This window comes from Toxorhynchites rutilus, chromosome 3 (genome assembly GCF_029784135.1).
Source record: "Toxorhynchites rutilus septentrionalis strain SRP chromosome 3, ASM2978413v1, whole genome shotgun sequence".
Lineage (NCBI taxonomy): Eukaryota > Metazoa > Arthropoda > Insecta > Diptera > Culicidae > Toxorhynchites > Toxorhynchites rutilus.
Window position 1 is genome coordinate 212,781,694 of NC_073746.1, and position 17,224 is coordinate 212,798,917.

Sequence of the window (17,224 nt, forward strand, 5' to 3'; positions counted from 1 at the left end):
GTTAGAAGCATACTGACTCATGCGGCCAAAACGGAAGGTCCCCAGTCATGAGTCTTCCTTCACCACAACACTCGGCAATACACTGGAAAACTCGCCAAGGAAACACTGACGCAGCTCGAGTGGAAAACTCTTCCTCACCCAGTGTACTCACCAGAGACATTGCGCGCCTTCTGATCATCACTTGGTCAAATTGATGCAGCACGGCTTGAGAAGTGATACATGTTTCCGAAGCGTTGAGCAAGTGTGAGAATGGGCGGATGAATGGATCGCTCCGAAACCGACATCGTTTTATTGAGATGGTATCGTCCAGTTGCGAAAGAGGTGGAAAAAAACACGTAGAAAATAATGTAAAATACTTTCACTGAAATAATTTGTACATTTTTTCTAATAACAGCTTTTTTTCATCGATTTTTTTGACAAAACCAAGTTGCAATCTTTATAACATCTTACACGTCAAATTTGATTTGAGGTGTATTTCAGATGTGAAAATCCTCAATTTATCGTCCGATAAGGGAATTAGAAAGGGATATTGTCTGTTTCAGAATATCTTCTGAAAGTAACGAACTGTCAAATCGAATCTCACTGAATATCTGGATAATACAGCTCTGTAGGTTCAAAAATATGATAATCTGACGGGGCCAACTGATGAGAATACGGTCTGTGTAATAAAGATTCTCAGTTAAGGATTTTTATTGCGTACTTTACGGCTTTAGCGGTGTGTGCCTGTCATATCACTTTGGCATGAAAGGTTTTAGAGGCTTATGGTACATCCAGGTGTTTTACGTGGTTTTTTACGGTTTTTTACGGTATCGTACAACCAACTACGTGGTTTTTTACGGTTTCGTACAACCAAGTACGGGAACTCATTTTTTGTTCGAGGTGTCGTACATTGGAATTCATTACCTGTATATCTTTCTAATCAAAAATCATTCTTAGCTTTCAAAAGAAGATGTAAAGAGAATTTCAGTTAAGTTAGTTAAAAAATATTAGTGTGTTGTAAAGGGCATTTTTTTATATAAAATTTTTGAATATTTTTTGTAACTTAAAAATCGTAAACCCAAATTGACAAGTGGCACTTTCTACTAGGAACTACTCAATGTAGCATAAAAATGACTTGGTCTTACGTTGCAAAATACGAATAAATATGAAATATATATATATATATATATATGAAATCCAATTACAGTCGAAGCTCTCTATAGTGACATCGCAAGAGACCGTCGTTATAGTGAATTGTCGATATAACAAAGGGGAGTATTATTTGCGTTGGGTATCATTATCGAGGAGGAATCGATTCTTGGTGGTAATCGAGTACAAAATCTCGTGTATCGTTCTCATAAGAAAAAGAATGAATCATGTAACAACCATCTTCAGTTGCCAAAGCCATGCAAACCCATCGGTTCTTTTCAGGACCCCCAACATGTTCAAAAAAGTTGAATTTTGTGTGTATCCATGTAGAAATATTTCCATACTTATACTCATTCATTCCCACTTTAACAAGAAAAACTTTCAGTAATCTTACAAAACATTCATTCGTTCATTTATTCATTGTTAATTGATTTAGATGCAACTTCAAACAAATGATTATCAAGCTAGTGGTAGTCCTACGATTGCCTTGCGGTTATTTCGCAATTATAACCCACTTCTATTTTTTACACGGATTTATTTGCACAAATTTTCAAATTAACACGACTTTTTATGAGGATTTTCGAATTAACGCCTTAAACCAACTTTAACAGTATCACATATCTCCCTCAGCCAAAGCTTTTTGAACATTGAAACATTTTGAATTAAATTCAGTGCTTATGATGGATATTAGTGCCGCGCCATATCACGATTCTCAAGCGAATTTTTAGGTGACCTTTGATTTTCAAGTAACCGCGGTTTTTCACTCGGACTTTCGAATTAATGCGTTTTTTATGAGGTACGTTCCCCGCATAACAAATTCTGGTTGAACACTAGAGTGTCAATGGAAATGATCATCTCGAACTTTCATACGGGCCTTCCTGCAAAATGTTGATTCCCGTGAAAAATATGCTATGCAAAATTTCAAAGTCAAAGTTTGGATTTTTTGAAAACCATGAAATCACTCAAGGGGAGAGTACATGAAATCGGGGTCTTATATGATACCAAATGTCTTCAAATTGCATGAAACGTCGAGATCTACTGTAATCCCGAAATGTTTTTGTCAAATATCGACTTTTTGAAACTTCGTTTTTTTAAATACGAGGCAGAACGTATAGTTTAGGGTGCCAATGAAAATGGTCATCTCGAATTTTTAAACGGGACTTATATTCTGCTGATTACCAGTATCCTCCATGAAAGATTCTTCCGGTCCTGCCTATGCTAAAAAAGTTATGTTAATTTATACGAGATGTGTCAAAGTTGAAATCAAATTGTACGCTGAGTAAAAATAACCATGCGTCATAATATTGAATGATTTTCATATCAAATGTACTCTGCCGTATTCCGTATGTATATTGTTTTCCCCATAGTAAATATTCCCAGTTAAGAAAAGTGTACTAACAATGAAGGTTATTTTATTCATTGGATATCGCCACTATTAGTAAACATAACTTTTATATGTTTTCCGAAAAGTGCTGCCAAAGAAAAGGTAAATCGCTGTCTAAAAGGGGGAAAATATGGTTTCCAGTGAATCTATCAAGGCAGTTATGTGTATGTCAGCGACCAGACAGAACCTTCCTCCTCTTCTGATTCTCCCCAGGGTACTGAATCACGTAACCCTGAAGAGAGGCGGCCTTTCAGGAACAACCTTTGTATTAAATCCGAGTTGTTACATTACTGTCGACCTGTTCAACGACTGGTACGATCATTTATGAAATATAACCAGCCGACGTTAGAATTGCCTGTATTGCTGATTATCGATGAGTTATTTCATGTTCACCGAAAATGTTCGGCAACATCGCGTGACTGTCGTTGTACTTCTTCCGCACTAAGTTGTGTTCATGTGTCCATTCAAGCCATATTTTGCTGAAGTGGTTGAAAAGTTCATGTAGAATAACCCAGGGCGTACTGTTTCCGGAAGTCGCGGTTGACTCAGAGTGTCAAAGCATTTCCGATTCCACAGCCATCGCCATGCCTGAGGTTGTCTTATTTGGTCTACAACCTTCTACGTTCAATGGAATTGACAGGTCCGATTTGGAGAACGCCGTCAAAGTAGATCTCGGTAACTTCAATATACATAAGAGGGGGTTCCTGGTTTTTGTTATCTCATCTGTTTATTTTTATTATTAGTCTCATCTAGCAATTCAGCTGTAACAGAGCCGAATTTATCGTGTACATTTTTCTCATGTTGTATATTGAACAGTGGCCATTTAGGCGTAAGAGTTTTCCTATCTCATCGATACACATTTTTATCTATTACACATTAGCCGTTTAGGCGTTAGAGTATTCCTATTCTACCGGTACACAACACATGTCGCATTTTTCGGCGTAAGAACATTCCTATTGTTCGAATGTTCACAGTAGGATACAGCGGGACTGTTGATATGAGGCTTCCACTGTTGGGTTTATAAATAGCACCAATTACCGATGCAGCAGATCGATCGTATGTGGAGTAAAAGGCTGGGATAAACATCATATGATGTTTGATGCATGGACGTAGTAACTAGAATAACACACAAAGATGGTCAGTTGAAGGCCCTGAGTTATAAGCTCACGATTGTTCGCTTAGTAGCACCTAACCAATTAGGCTACGAAGACCCCCCGGAGATCCTGGTTTGGGAGAAATTTTTCGAATTTTTTATTTTTCCATTTTTGGGAAGCTTATGCTCTCAAAAATGTTGTCCTAAAAGGACATTTCGTTATTTGATTTCATTGGAAAGTTACAGCCAAAAGTATGAGGTCACCGCAAGGGATATAGTATTGTGATTTTTTAAACGCGTTTTTCTCGAAACCATGTTTTTTCAGCTGGTGGTATTGATATCTCAGGATCTACTCGACCGATTTAGATGAATTTTTTTATCAGCATGTAAAAATGAATAATCTAAAGTGTTACATTGCTGTTTTTTTATATCTATTTTTTTTTATTTTTTATGAGCTTCTAAACAGCGATTTCTAATGAAAAATAACTCGTTTTTAACAAAAACGGCCGCCATTTTGTCATTTTTTTAAAACCCCTATTGTCCTACAGCTTTCGGTATTGTCCTGCAGTTCTAAAATACTCATTGGAATTCGTTCTACGACATCCCGTTGCTTCAGGATACCACCAGAAAGGTACCGATTTTCAGACAGCATCTACGCATCCAGCTGTCAACAGTGTAATAATCATTATTCATGCGCTCAAAAAATGGAAACAATCACCATAATACCAGAACTCCAAATATTTCTAACATCCGGAAAAAAATTCGAAAATGCATTATTCCATATTGTCTGGAAGAGAGGAGGCCCCGTTTTTCTTTGACGAAAATTCTCCCGGCCTGAACGAAAATCGAACCCGAACCCCCGGCATGATAATGTGGGACGCTAACCACTAGGCCACGGGAGCACTGGTCACACACAGAACACGGTCAAAGGCGTTAAAAAAGAACGGAAATCTGCTTCGAGCAAACCTAAAGAATCAATGACATCACCAGTCGAAGATGAGTCAAAACTTTTGAAGTCCATGTTGGGGAATGTATTCAAATGATATCCCGCTATAAGTGTTGTGTGTGTGTTGGAGTGTTGCTCCTCTTGCTCGGTACCATTTCAGGAGCACAAATCGGGCCAATCAAAACGAGAGATTTAGTGCGTTTAGTAATGCTTGACATTTCACCATTATTCAATTGTTTATTTCAAGAAAAATGAAATTTTATTCATTGAGATTGATGCGTACAAATATTTTCTATTCATTGATGCAAACATCTTTGGAATCTATTAAGAAATGCTCGAGTTATAAGCATTCGAAATTTTTATTTATTTTTGCTACATGTTCAATGTTTAGATTTTCGTTTTCAATATAATAAAACCATTGAACAGTTCAACGAATTAACTAGGCATGTTTTAAGGGAAAAAATCTCTCAGTCGTTCTCTCAAAATACTTGGAGTCTCTTCTGACAAGCGACTCCGCTTCATACCAGAGGCTCAGTTGATCAAAAAAGATACTCGAAATAGAATTAATCTATTAAAAGCAATTGCTGGCCAGACACTCTTTCGGATAGTTACCGTTTGGTTTAATCCAAAGCAAAGTGACGAAAAAGTGTTGAAGACGATCGAACCGATGTAAATAAGGCGATACAGATAGGCATCGGAGTCTTTGTTACCAAGCCTACCCGCCCTTAGAGATGTCTAATTTTTTCGTTTATTCGATTATCGTATAATCGTCGGTCATTTCTAAATATTTGATTCATTCAAATAATTATCTTTCAGTATTCGATTATTCGAGCGAATATATTTTCTTGTACAGGCAAGCCTGTTTTTGTTCGATCGCATTTCGTGCAATTTCTCATTTGTGTGACTGATTTCGTGCGATTTTATTGTTTGTGCTGTTGGTTTGTGTGATCCAAGTCTCGATTGAATAATAAAATCGCACAAAAAGGGTCACATAAATGAGGAATTGAACAAAAAGGGATCGCACAAAACCAATTTTGCCGGTAATCAAAATGAACGACATTTATAATAAAAAAGACTATGATGTCATAATTTTTAAAGTTACATTTAATATAATTTTAAAATAAACATGGTGCAGAATAATGGTTTTTTGAATAAAATGGTATTGATGTACAATATTTTTATTGCATCAACATACAATTTAGGGGGTCTTCGTAGCCACTTGGTTACGCGTTCGCTTACCAAGCGATCGATCAAACTCAGGGCCCTCAATTGACCATCTTTGTGTTGTTATAAAATAACTACGTCCACGCAACCATCATCAGCGATGGAAATCGATTCACGGTGGAACAAAGATCGATTCATCCATACAACTGCTTTGATCTGCAAGAAACATCGGGCTGCTGTTCTATAAATAACCCAATAATGATCAATATCAACTGTCTCCGCTGTCCGGTCTGCTGAACAATGGAAGAACAGAAAGAATACCCTTACGCCTAAATGGCTACTACTGTGTAATTTACCATAATGTAATGGAACAGAAAACTTAACGCCTAAATGGCTACTACTAACTACTGTGTAATTTACAATTTATAGAAACGTAAATATATGTACATGTACACGATTAAACCCGGCTCTGTTACAGATAAAATGCTAATGAGCCTAATAAATAAATAAAAGGGATAAAAAAAACAAACAATTTTATTTCTGTTTTACTCCTGCAAACGCTGAATTCTTCTTTCCAGGCACCTCCACCACCAGGGAATTATTTTTATGCTTCGAACGTAAATGTTTTAGCATATTCGATGAATTTCGACAAAACACCGGTTAAACAAATTTTACACTGTATTTTTTCAAAAAATGGTGTTTTTTCATTTATTCGCGATTACTGTGATAATTATTCGATGTATTTATATTTTGATTTTTCATTATTCGACACAAAATTACAAAATTAATTGAACGATTAACCGACATCTCTACCCACGCTGTTATGGCAGAAAGTGGACAACCAAATCTTCAACCGAAGATTATAACCAGTAGAGCTATTCGAGACCTTTCACTTTCTGATCGTTACCACTATGTCCTATTAACCCTTTTACGGGTAGTGGCAAGAATATTTGCCAGCAACCCCTATGTTTTTTTCACTTTTTTTTTGATATCTAGTAAAAAAAATTGTTTTGAGATAATTGTAAATCTCGATGTACCATGCAATTTTAAGACATTTGGCATCAAATTTTTTTTAAACCCCCTATTTCCGGTGATTTTTCGGTTCCAGATTGTCGATTTTCGATCTCACATGCAACTTTAAGACATTTGGCATTAATTTTTTTCGAAAACCCCGATTTCCTCTATTCTCCCTTGGGTAATTTTTCGATTTTCAAAAAACTCAAACTTTGACCGCTTTGTGCCACTCTCCCTTAAGGCCGATTGAGCTGATATTTGGCATAGTGTGTTTTTTGGAGTTGGTAAACATTTTGTATAGGGTCGACTTTTTCCTAATATTCGTCGGCACCCTAGTGTACATTCGACGGCCATTTGACTGTGGAACTGCTGAATATTAACCATTATCGACTCGAGGATGCGTGCGGAAGATCTCCAGCCTGAACCCACCCTCGACCACTTCATTGAAACAAAACTCCAGATAGAACACCAGGTTTACACTGATGGTCCAGTAAGGTTTTATGGTTTTATCTTTCATGTTTTTGTTTGCGTTTGCAAAAATCAATATGAGAAACCCAGAGAATGTCGAGATTCTCTTGTCTGTGTTGAATTTGTTTAGCTGATTTTTGTTCAATAGTTGAGTATTAAGAATAGACAGCATTAATAATTGGTGGGTTGACATTCTTCATACCACTGCGACTCACAACACCCCTTTGAAGGATACCAAAACATATAGCAAACGGCTCTTTTCGCCATTTTGAACAATTTTTGACGTAGGACTACGTCTTTCATTAAGGGTGAAAAATCAGAAAATAGGTCACGTTTTTATGAAATAAAGTTAACGTTAATAACTACTTCCGCTGCGAACGTATTTTAACGATTTGCATACCAATCGAATCAGAAATTTTCTAAGATTGTTTCGATATGCTATACATTACAATCCCATAGTCTGGAAATGGTTTAAATTGATGAAAATTGAAGCATTCCCATCTATCCATTTGTGTGCTTCCCCGAACAGAGCTGTCAATAACGGGCAGCTCATGCAATCGCTAGAATAGAACCAACGAAGGGAGATTTGTTCTCGTGCGCATCGGGTCTGTTCTGATGCAACAAGCTCCTAGCTTTGTTGACGGGTTGGACCAAGAGTCAAGAAACGATTTTTCATAAATGGTCATTCTAGCGATGTTTCATTTTTATTGCTGCAACTGTGTGGATCTGTTAGACGCGTGTTTGATACTTGTTCAATGGTGATGCACGGAAGATGCCTCTCGTTAAATACTCAGTGCAATGCGTGCATTGATATAAAGAAACAAAATGCGACATATGACCAATTAGTGTATTGTTCTCGCAAAGGCAGGAAAGAATCGTTGCTTCTCGAAATGATTCTACAAATCACGCAAGCCATTAAATCTTTTCAGGGGCCCCGGAACTTTTCACTAAAGAGTTATTAAGGAAATTTCGACGTGTTCGCAAAATACAGGGAGGACTCCATTATAGGGGAAGTGGGGGCATAGTGGTCACCCTAAGGAATATGCCCATTTCCAGCGCCCACATACTGATTTAATTTCCGTTTCTCGAAGAATATTATAGTTCAACTCATTGTTCTTCAAGATAGCAAACGGCTTCTACTATAAAAATTCAAAATAGTACACTTTTCATCATTAGGAAAAAAGGTGAAAAATCGAAAAAAATTGTTTTGCTTGGATGTTCTCGCTGGGCGCACTGCTACATCTAAGTGTTTCACGGTGTTACCTCGACTTAATCCCGCTAACGGCTGTCAAACACCGACAAACGGTTCAGAGGATGACAACCGGAAAGAAAGGAAAATAATCTCCACCATTAGAAAGTCATAAACAGAGTAGTTGGCAGTGAAAAGATATAAATTGAGTTTCTTTGATTAAAAATTGTTAGTGGAATAGTAAACTGGTTCCACGTAAGTAAATTGGAATAACTATTGGTTATTTAATTACACGTGTAGATTAAATTTTAGATCGTCCTATTAGTTAGAGCTATCTTGGAGATCCCGCGTGATAAGAATTTGTACTCGCTATCACCGAAAGTGTGAGTAAAAAATGTATACCTAACCTAAAACAGAAATGGAAAATTGAAATATATTTACAGTTAAAAGCTGCGCAAAACAAACAGATTCTGTTTCTTTGCTGCTGAGAACCCGGTAAATAGTGAGATTACTCCTTGGACTTTTTTCCTCGCTTCCGATCGCCGTTACATTGAAGGTAAAGTGATCACCTAGTGGGGGCAAAGAGGTCACCCGCCCATATCAAGCTAAATGGGATAGATTTATACGTTTTTTTCGTCCAAATTTGTTCAAATCATATTTGTTATAGTAGGTACATGCATGAAATAAGCTTGGCCTGTTCACCTAGAGTCTCAATTCAAATTTTCTCTTGCATACAAAAACGTAGTAAGAAACACATAACGTTTCGCATAATGAGGCTTGGTGGCATATTTATCCAGGGTCAAAGTCATAAAAGGATCCTCTTCAAAAGCAGAATATGATGCGGTATATCAGCTTGAGTAAACAGAACATTGTAAGTCGTTATTCACCTATGACCACCTTGCCCCCAAACATGAAAATAATTTCTATGCGATTTAATCGCTGAGATTAAACAGAATATATGTTCACCTTTCCTAGAATATGTGATAAGTCGTCCGAACTGATTATCTGTCCAACATATCAGATTGAATAAACTAAATTTCACGAGAAATTCCGTTGATACCATGCGCACAGAACTACGGCCGAATGGATATCGAGAGAGTAATTTCAGTTTTTATTTATATTTTGACATGCGACAGCTCTGCTGAAGTACAGGGTGACTCAAAAGTCATTAAATTCTCCAAACATAAGGTGACTATCAATACGGCATTCTATGGTCAATAGTTATACTACCAAACAAGCAGGTGACCACTTTGCCCCCCATGACCAATTTGCCCCCATTACCCCTATACAGTTTTTAATTTCTTTTCACTGTATATAATCGAATCCTGTATGTAATCGAGTAAAAAAAATTTTTTTTTTCATTAATTTTTTTGCATGTATTTTTCAATTTTTGAAAATAAAACAGAAATTTGATTTTTGAATCATCCCCTCAAAGTCAGAAAGCATCTTTCTCACATAAAAAAAAAATTACCCAGATTCTCTCAGGAAGTGAAAGACGATCATGTTTGATGAAAGAAAACCTCCTATGCATATGTTCGTATTTCCACAATGACAGAGTTATAGAACTTTATTTTTGTTACGGACTCTGTTTCCTCATACTGGCTCTACAATAAAAAGTACGCTACGGAAGACGATTCTGATGGTTTCATTTGAAAGATGAGAAATTTTAGTACAAGGTATAGTAGTGGAACAACTAAATTAGTGAACTTTAATAACATTTTGGAAGTGAAAAACTCAAAAGCTAATAATTTTTAATGTGTTATTATTAATTTTATCCAAACAATTTTTATTAAGGTGAAGGTGGAAGCAAGCCTTTGTAGTAGTATAGGTAAAACCACGTGTAAAAATGGGGTAATAATGTTTGTGAGAGAAGAGCAATTTGTTTCGTTTGTTTTGATCTATTTGATCAATTCACTTATCAGACTGTGTGGCGCTTCACTGACCCGAGGCTTAGAATACATTTGATGATATAACAAGATTTTCCGCACAGTAACTCGATGTTGGTAATTCCTTAATATTTTCCTTCGTTGATCGTATTGTTTTCAGATATTCACGTTGGAGAGCCTTAACCCTTCTCTTCGTTGGCCGAGTCATTTTGATTGAATGTAATACTTTTCCGTTTACTATTTTTACATGATCTGAAATATGACTCAGAAATAACATTTGATTGAATGGTTTATATAGCTGTTTCGATTATGTTGTCTAGCATCAGTGTCGAAAAAGTAACGATGTTTTCACCAGTACAAACAAAACCATTGCGGAAAATTGAAAAATAAAAAGTTAACTTTCAGAGACTAGCTCGAGTTTTACGACGTTTTCCACTATACATTGCGACGTCACTCGAAAATTTAGTATTTGGTGAGTAATCGATTAGATTTCGGTTAATATTACTTGGTGGGAAGTGTGTGCAAACGATCATTTTCTTCACACTGTTTCGCAAAATTATTGATTTTCGGGCGAGGGGTAAGGGAGGGAGATGATAGAAATGTGGCTAGCTTCCACCTTCACCTTAAACTAGATTGTTTCTATCAATTAAGTTGAAGCTCTCTAATCGCTCTACAATTTGTTCCATGAAACCCAACTTCGATCTTTCTTACTTTGGCTGCAATAATGGCTGTTAAACAATTCTTGGTGAAAGTTCAAGCAAAATCTTCAAAAATCACGATTTTTACACCATTGTACATGCAAAAACCACTTAAACTTCACCTTAACGTTGAAAGGTTACATTTCTTCTTGAAATAAGTTATATTTGAAATATAAAAAAAATCCAAACTGTATACAATCGAGTCTAAAATTGTATATAATCGAATCACATATAATCGAGTCTGACCTGTATATCCGAAATGATAAACCAACAAATTTCAAAAAAATAAATAAAAAAAATTGCGTAGCCCTACGTCCTAAGCGGCCGTGTCTCGGATACAACCCCTCGATTTTTTTTATTCCATTATAGATGCATCAACGACATCGTCACTCGTGTCTATATTTGGAAAATTCTAATATATAAATTAAAAAAAAACTTCCCAACAATTATAGTCCTACGCTAAGCTTCCGTCCTACATAGACACATAAAAAACATACGAGTGTAGAACTTTTCCATAACTTTCCATAACAAAATGAACAAAGATGGTTTGAGAGCAAAGGTGAATCCTTTTTTCATGGAATTGCTGCTGAATGATGAACCATACGTAATATCTCCCAAAACTAATTTGCAATCAAGTTCTAAGGATGACATCAACCACACGGAAGCTCAACGACAAACATTTTACACTATATCTAGGATGTTTTTATTCGCGCATCAATGGCTGAGTTATTCGTTAACTGTATTGAGGGAGTAATATAAATTTCCATATGATCTTGAAAGACAACCATGTGATGTGTTACAATCCTGTACTCCGTTCAGAAGGGTTCCTTATCGTCAATTTTATATTGCATCCACTTTAGGATTAATTGAAGAAAAGTTTTTAGACCCCGCTAAATTGGTACCGGTCCTACCTGTGTTTTATTTCTACAATGATATACATTTGTTTATGTCGAACACGTGTGCAAGGTCAATCGTTATTGCCTAATATTAATGTTTTCGGTCGTAAGGGAGCATCCTTCTTAAGTATATTCGGTGCTAATTTACGTGCGACACATTAAGTTTACCTTTCGATTTCTACTAGTTTCCACTTTAAAACTGCTTAATCTTTAATCTTGAAAAAGTAACAAACGAATATACACCGCGCACCGCAAGGACACGATCCAGCTTTTCGAATTAAAGTTACAAATCAATACTTCAGCCAGTGTCGAGTGCTATCTCACATTCCTGAATATAATACTTTATGAGAACCGGAGAGCCAGAAGATCATACCTACGTATTGTGCCATCATCATCAGCTCAGTTGTTGTTGCTAACATTCCAGCATCAGACACAACTGGAACATTTCGCTCACTTCACTTCACATACTAACGACGACGAGAGACCGCCGCTTGTTTGCATAAAACACAGAAACAATTTTCAGTTTTCCCCGTCAAACTTCTTCTCAGCATCATCATGACGCGTAACTCCATGTCTCGTTTTGAAACTCCAATATGATGGATATCCCAGAGAGAGGGCAGTAGTTTGCAGAGATGACAGAAGTTTCGGTATCGCCAAACTAAACAACGAGTCGCCGTCGTCGTGGGTGGAGCTGAGGTGGAAAATCACAATAATAACAAAAATCGATGTTTCACTTCACTTCTCGCATTCTCTTCCTATGTGGGGCGTTTACTTTTATTGATTTTTCTTTTGGTGTTTCTTTGCTCACACATTTCACCACCAGGCCCCACACAGAGAGTGATGTTGTCGCTATACAAAAATAGATAACAATTCCACTCGAGGGCAGACGTTTTCAATTTCAACCAAAATACCCACCACCATTTATTCTAGATACACCTAGACACACAACTCATGTCGGTCTCGTTTCGATTTGCTATATTCAAACAACTTTTTGGCCAGAAACAACAGACGGTGTCCGCGTAGGTATGCCTATATCCGAAATATAATTTTCACACAAATCTATCATCCAAACACATAATGGCTAGGCAGAAGAGAGGCTCACATATTTGGCACATGCAGAACGAACGCCACAAACACGCAAACCGAACTTATCATGAGGATTTCCTCCAGCAGACTGTGTTTCAGCCAGCAGAGAACGTGTGCGAGCGAGTTTAAACTTTTCCTGTGCGAGTTTGGTTGGAAAATCAATATTATATCGATTAATTTTCCCTCACTCGGTTTTCATGGTACACAAAACAGAGCGAGACAGGAATAACAGCGCGGCAGCAGCAGCAGCAACATAACATACCAGTAATAGAAACATTCGTCGTATGGCGATGGGTTGCGGTGGCAGTGGTGGGTGGTTAGCGAGGAGATAGCATGAGGAAAACACACGACCAGTGATGCTGGCTCAGTTGTTGAGTTGTTGGGATGAAAACAAAAAAAAGTTTCGCTTGTCGTTTCAAGTGAATAAAAACTGGACGGTAGAAGAGGAAATTGTGTTCTTTCATTCGTATTAAAGAAATTTGAGGCTTCTACTGAAATAAAACACGAATTAATTGGAGACAATAGGTTTTTGAGAAATGGTCTCGTCTATGGTTTATTCCTTTAGGCGGCTCGCACACCGGAGCAATGAGCAACTAGCAACTGTCAACATGCAATAAGCAATATTATCACCAATGGATTTTTCCATTTAATCTTTGTTGATCTCGCACACCGACGCAATACGATATCGCTGTCGCCTTTACAGAGCAACACATGTCGCTAGCAACACGGCGTGTCGGTTGAATAGCAACTTATCGCTCATATTTTGACAAGTTTCGTACATTAAGGCGATTGTTTGCATAATGTCAGGGGTTTTTATTGCTCTGGTATGCGAAGAACAACAAAATATGTTTCCTGTTGCATATTGTGTACTGCAGTTTGCTAGTTGCTTATTGCTGCGGTGTGCGAGCCGCCTTAAAGAAAAGCCTGTCGTCTTTGGCAGTACGAAGAATCATGAAAAAGCTTTCTCTGTCAATAAATTTTGTCTATGGTTGAAATTAGGTTTGTTAGTTAGGTATCAAGGTTTAGTTTTGAAAATAAGTAAAAAAAAAATAAGCTGGACGGTTTAATTGTGATTAATCATAAGAATAATACAGATAGTAGCAGATAGCAGTTATCATGTCTCTTCTTTCATTAATCTAGGGCATCTAGATAGATAATTATTGTTTGTATTTAAAACAATATAAACTTATAAAAACTTATAGTTAACACTTTACCGACCGGCCGTCGATTATTCGACTTTTGCTCCACAGCGCTTACCGACCAGTTGTCGATTAATCGACTTTCGATCTTTCTGTTAGATTTGGTTAGGTTAGACTGACAAGTAGCAAGCAGTAAGCATTTCGTATTCTTTATTCAGATAATCGGTGCTTTTCTCAAAACTTTAGCCATTAAAAATGAATAAAAAGGATAGTGTCGGTGAGTTTTATCTCGACGATCTGTCAGATTGTCTTGACTGCCGTTCAGCAAGTAGTACTGATGACAAAAGTGATAGCGTAGTATAGCGATTCGAAAGCGACGTCCTGTACCGTTAATATACAGTGATTCAGAAGACGAGGGTATAAATGATAACGTTGAAGACATCAATGGTACATGGTCAACAAACAACAAGAATATAATTTTGGAACCTTCCGAAGGCAGCTCTGGCGTAAAAATGCCAAGTTCCTCTGAAAGCGTAATAGATATTGTGAATGTATTCATTGGAAGTGACCTGATTGAGCACTTCGTGAGGGAGTCTAATAGGTTTCATTATCAAATAGAGGAAAAATATAGAATTACATCAAAAACGAAAAAAACGGAAAGACTGAATGGTGACTGAAACGAAGAAATTTTTGGGCCTGATCATTCTCATTGCACAAGTAAAGAAGGACGTTCTCTACGATTATTGATCTACAGACTCATCTATAGAAACGCCGTTCTTCTCAAAGGCTATGAGCAGAAACAGATTTTTACAAATTTTTGCAAAGCTGGCATTTTTGTAACAATAACGATATTTCTCCCAATTCGCATAGGCTGGTGAAGGTCCAGCCTGTCATCGATTATTTCAAGGAAAATTTTAACAACGTATATAAACCAGATCAACAATTGTCTCTAGATGAATGTATAATTCCGTGGAGAGGTAGACTGTCAATCAAAACATATAATCCCGCAAAAACACAAAATACGGAATACTGGTCAGAGTGATGTCTGAAGCTCGTAAAGGATACGTATCCAACTTTTGTGTGTATGCCGCTGATGGAAAAAAAATAAGAAGAGACTGTTTTATCGGTCATTGGACCGTATAAGAACATGTGGCACCATATATATCAAGATAATTACTATAATAGTGTCAACATTGCTAAAATTTTTTTTAAAACATAAATTGCGAGTGTGCGGGACTATTCGAAAGAACAGAGATTTTCCTCAAATACTTCAAACTGCCAAAATTTCAAGAGGCCAACATCAATTTTTTAGAAATGGCCATATTTCATTACAAGTATGGAATAATGGCAAAAGGAACATACACATGATCTCGACAATACATTATGCACAAATGGCGGAATCTAGAAATAGAAGCAGGACATCAGATTGCCCCATACAGAAGCCTATTTCAATAATAGATTATAATAAATATATGAAGGGCACAGATCGCGCAGATCAATATCTGTCCTATTACTCCATTTTTAGGAAAACAAAAAAATGGACGAAACGTGTCGTAATGTTCTTCATCAACTGTGCACTTTTTAATTCCTTTAAAGTATTTACAACTCTGAATGGACAGAAGATTACATATAAAAGTTTTCTGCGCAAAGCGACACTTTCATTGATAGAAGACTGCGAAACTGAAGGACAAGATAAGGATCTAGGAGCTTGAGCTTGGGTAGACTGTACAATTCGTAGTTGCTCTCCGTGATTGACCTGAACCAACCAAATTGCACAAAGAACACCAGAATGACGCTTGGGACTAGCAAATCATTCTCGTTGTGCAATTTTAAATGGTCAAAAATGGTCAATAAATGGTTTAAATGGTCAATATTCGTCAATTCATCAAAAGGACTCTTACCAAATTCTCCAGAACAACTCCCACGGTTCAGATGTGATACCAGAGGGCAAAGCTCCGAAAATATTCGAATACCGGTTCACATCACTTCCGCATCCCTCCAGCCCTCCCCATAATCAACCGGAAGAGCAGCATCGAAGCTGTAGTAGCCGCATCTCTACACCTAGCCCTAGAATTTTGTTTGTGCAGTTCGATAGTCCATCCAAGAAAACAGAATCATGTAAACAAGTAAACACTACTGAACATTATCAATCCTTCAACCATCAAATTATTCAAATTCCTATAACTTATCGCGCGTACTTTTCATTGAAATAGCGACGGTGGGGAGTTAACTACGGGAAACCTGAGAAGGTAAGTGACAGAATTCCTCTCGAACTAATCGAATCGATTATATATTTCGTTGTTCATCGCGCTTCATAGGACGTTTAAAGAACTCCAATCGCAGAGGCGGAGAATTATGTTTAGGAAACCTAAGAAGGTAAACGAGAGAACTTCTGTTAAACCAATGAGACCGAAGGTATATATCGTTTTTCATCATGCGTATTCTTTATCTTTATTCTTGGGTAACCTAAGAAGGTAACCGAAAGAACTCATTGAAATTCAATAGGATCGACAATATGTTCCGTTAATTATCGAGCGTACTCTTTTTCAAACTACAACCGTGACGGCGGGAATTAATCAAAGAATTTAATAAAAATAGTAAATGAAATAAAAAAAGGGGGGGGGGGTTTATATCTATGATATAACCGCAAGGTTGACGTGGGACTACCTTAGCTTAGCAATCATTTGATTGTATTGATTGAATGAAACAATTTCCGAATTGAATTGAATTCAAAATATTTGCTTTGTGAATAAAAATATTGTATAATGCCATGTGAGGTCAATTCATGCATTTGGATAGATTATGTTCTTCGTTACAAGTAAATTTAATGACAGTCCTTTTACGTTTGGTATGATGACATCTTGGTTTTGAAGTCTGTGTTAGACAAACACATTTCAGTCGGACCAAAAATGCCCCCGATTATCCGCGGAATAGTCTGATCACCGCGGATCACGAAAATCGCGGATAATGCAATAAATGACTAAAAAAGAGATGCAAACACAATATTTCGGCATGATAACTATGCTGCAAAAAAAAATGCAAAATCCTACATCTCACTGATAATTTCCGGGAAGGTCCATAGCATTACTATAGAACTCGCTTTCGCGGATAAACCACATCGCGGATAATCGAG

General features: G+C 37.0%; 1 protein-coding gene across 10 annotated transcripts in view; it reads right to left on the reverse strand.

The window, feature by feature from the left end:
• Positions 1-17,224, reverse strand: part of LOC129777816 (histone-lysine N-methyltransferase, H3 lysine-79 specific) — a 79,278-nt gene that overhangs the window by 44,552 nt on the left and 17,502 nt on the right. Inside the window, exons 1-3 of one of the 10 annotated variants that reach the window (XM_055784329.1) lie at positions 12,969-13,982; positions 12,240-12,895; positions 152-204 (exon numbers count right to left, since the gene is read on the reverse strand). The exons of 5 other annotated variants lie outside the window; for them this stretch is intronic. The gene's annotated coding sequence lies outside the window, so the exon portion shown is untranslated. Of the gene's footprint in view, positions 1-151; positions 12,203-12,239; positions 13,983-17,224 lie in introns of those variants that run through there. 4 more of the 10 variants (XM_055784327.1, XM_055784324.1, XM_055784330.1 and 1 more) reach the window with 4 other exon arrangements.